General features: G+C 45.1%; 1 protein-coding gene across 1 annotated transcript in view; it reads left to right on the top strand.

The window, feature by feature from the left end:
- The window catches only part of zswim7 (zinc finger, SWIM-type containing 7), a 40,672-nt gene extending 40,194 nt beyond the window's left edge, over positions 1-478 (top strand). The window contains exon 5 of the mRNA XM_083644528.1: positions 1-478. This exon is cut by the window's left edge and continues 1,104 nt beyond it. The gene's annotated coding sequence lies outside the window, so the exon portion shown is untranslated.
- The last annotated feature ends 2,899 nt before the right edge of the window (positions 479-3,377 follow it).

A 3,377-nucleotide genomic window follows, 5' to 3' on the forward strand; every position in this document is an offset into this window, starting at 1 on the left:
GCTGTGTGGTAGTTAAAACATAGTTTCAAGTTGACGTTTATTTATGTTAGTCTTAGTTTGTAAAAGAAAATATTTAAATATATATATATTTTTTTTTACCGGGCTCGCGGCCTGGTACCAAATGCGTTGCGGCCCGGTACCGGTACCGGTCCGCGGCCCGGTGGTTGGGAACCACTGGTGTACAGTACGTAATAATGGCAAATGAGGGCAAATACTGAAGTAGTAGGAGCAAGTGGTCGACTTGCTGTTAAGAACACTTGTGATTGTGAAACACCGACACAACACCGATGATGCACACCAACTGGAAGAGAACAAGAAGCTAAAGATGTCAGTGCAATGAGTTTTCCTTTTCGTTCTGTAGTGATGACTCGTCGGTGAAGAAACACCCTCAGTTTCTGCACATAATGTGGCGACACTAAAAAAAACAAGGAAGTGGATGAAGTGTCTTCTGTGAAGCGCAGTTCTCTCCCCCGTCTGTCTTCAACGCAGAGGAAGAGCTCAGCCATTTCAAAGGCTCGACAGGAACAAGCGGGACAATGCAAACCGCCGCACCCCCGCAGACGAGGAGGAGAGCATCGGCTGATTTCAAATTTGACTTAAAAGATTTGACTAGTCCACACAGTAGTGTTACATTAGAAACACACACACCATCCTAGACCAAGGAAGCACAGCTTCCTCTCTCAGTCAACATTTGATTAGTGTTGGTGCGTCTGGGTAGTGTAGAGGTAAACGCACTCGCCTAACGGTATTGGCTGGCCTGGGTCAGACGCTCCTACAGACACAAAGCCCGTGGGGTATGTGTCCTGGTCGCTCACTAGTGCCTTATCTGGTCAGTCAGGGTGCCTGCTTGTGGGGGAGGGGAACTAGGGGGAAATAGCGTGATCCTCCCACGCGCCGGTGAAATTCCTCACTGTCAGGTGAAAAAAGAAGCAGCTGGCGACTGCACATGTATCGGAGGAAGCATGTGCTAGTCTACGGCTCTCCCCAGATTAGCAGAGCGGGTGGAGCAACGACAAGGACAGCAGGGGGAATTTGTTTAAGTACAATTGGGGAGAAAATGTGAGAAAAATTATTTAAAAAGAATTAGTGTTTCCTGTCTCAACCATTTCCTGTTTCTTTTGAGGGGTCACATGGTTTAAAATAATTACTTCAAGAGGAGCCACTTGTCTCTGGGCCTGTCCTAGTTGAGAGGAGTGAGGTGATCGGTAAGAGTTTGTTTACGAGTGCTAAAAATCAACGTGGCATGTCTCAGAGGCTGTGCCCTTAGGACTGTCCTCATGCCGTCCTATCCAATCAAACAGCTTGTCCCAGTTCAGTCAGTTCTGTCCTCATGCCGTCCTGTCCAATCAAACAGCTTGTCCCAGTTCAGTCAGTTCTGTCCTCACGCCGTCCTGTCCAATCAAACAGCTTGTCCCAGTTCAGTCAGTTCTGTCCTCACGCCGTCCTGTCCAATCAAACAGCTTGTCCCAGTTCAGTCAGTTCTGTGTGGAGGCATTCTGCATTAGTGGATCAGATGAGAGTCTCAGGATCTCAGCTGAGATGATGTGGGAGAGAATGGGGGGGGGGGGGGGGGGGGTCAACTGAGCTCCTTAAGCAAGTCAGGAGTCCAGAGTGACATTCAGAATCTCAACAGCATCTCAACTGAATCAACACACTTGCATTCTACTATGTTTCATGTTGTATAGACCAGTGGTTCTCAAACTTTTTCACATCAAGGACTGGATTTGAACCCACGTCGGCTGCGTGAAGGACCGAGCCTTCGTCGTACGCGTGCTACCAGGTGAGCCACCCGGACGCACGTCATTGTGTTACTTATGAATGGAATTATAGTGAAAATAAATGATCCCCCTTTTGCTGGGGACCCCCTGGAACCCCCTCAAGGACCCCTGGGGGTCACCACCCCAGAGCCCACTTTGAGAACCACTGGTATAAACCACAAAACAAAACATGTGTGTCTGGATGGAAAATAATAATTTAAATTGTATACATTTTAAGTATCATCATCAGATTTCAACATTAAATTATATTGGCTTGGCTAATCATTTTATGTCATCTCTTGCCTCAAAATGTCCATTCGTTTTCCTATGCGGCACAGTCAGTCAGTTTCCCACATCCGGAGCTTTGTCCTTTAACATTGAAATGATATAGAGCACCGACACAGGTGTGTATGTTAGCTCACAGGTGTGTATGTTAGCTCACAGATGTGTATGTTAGCTCACAGGTGTGTATGTTAGCTCACAGGTGTGTATGTTAGCTCACAGGTGTGTATGTTAGCTCAGGTGTGTATGTTAGCTCACAGGTGTGTATGTTAGCTCACAGATGTGTATGTTAGCTCACAGGGTTGTATGTTAGCTCACAGGTGTGTATGTTAGCTCACAGATGTGTATGTTAGCTCACAGGTGTGTATGTTAGCTCACAGATGTGTATGTTAGCTCACAGGGTTGTATGTTAGCTCACAGATGTGTATGTTAGCTCACAGGTGTGTATGTTAGCTCACAGGTGAGGTGTGTATGTTAGCTCACAGGTGAGGTGTGTATGTTAGCTCACAGGTGTGTATGTTAGCTCACAGATGTGTATGTTAGCTCACAGGTGTGTATGTTAGCTCACAGGTGAGGTGTGTATGTTAGCTCACAGGTGAGGTGTGTATGTTAGCTCACAGGTGTGTATGTTAGCTCACAGATGTGTATGTTAGCTCACAGGTGTGTATGTTAGCTCACAGGTGAGGTGTGTATGTTAGCTCACAGGTGAGGTGTGTATGTTAGCTCACAGGTGTGTATGTTAGCTCACAGGTGTGTATGTTAGCTCACAGGTGTGTATGTTAGCTCACAGGTGAGGTGTGTATGTTAGCTCACAGGTGAGGTGTGTATGTTAGCTCACAGGTGTGTATGTTAGCTCACAGGTGAGGTGTGTATGTTAGCTCACAGGTGTGTATGTTAGCTCACAGGTGTGTATGTTAGCTCTGGGGCTATGTGACTAGATTGATATCTCCTTACTCATTCTGCTCATCTAATAGTCACAAGAACTCCTTCCTTGTTCTTTCTTACAAAACAGTGCTACAGCCATTGTTATGAATATACTGTAGGCTCCTACTATTGTAGCTTTCTAGGTTCTGGAATAGAGATTTAGCCCACACAGTTATTTTACCTTTACATTCTCAACTATATGATATTGTAATAAATAAATTATTAAATGCTGGCAAATCCTGAAAACATCATGCTAAATATTAGGGCACAAAAAGGAATGTTTTGAGTTATAACATTGGCTTCAGAATGATAAATAGCATTTCAGAACATAGCAAAGTAGCAGACTCACACACAGATCCTATTCACAGTCCTGCAAATCCAGTTAGCTTCAACATACAAAATAAAAAATCCTTC

The sequence above is a fragment of the Poromitra crassiceps genome, assembly GCF_964638095.1.
Source record: "Poromitra crassiceps genome assembly, chromosome: 1".
NCBI classification, from domain to species: Eukaryota; Metazoa; Chordata; class Actinopteri; order Beryciformes; family Melamphaidae; genus Poromitra; species Poromitra crassiceps.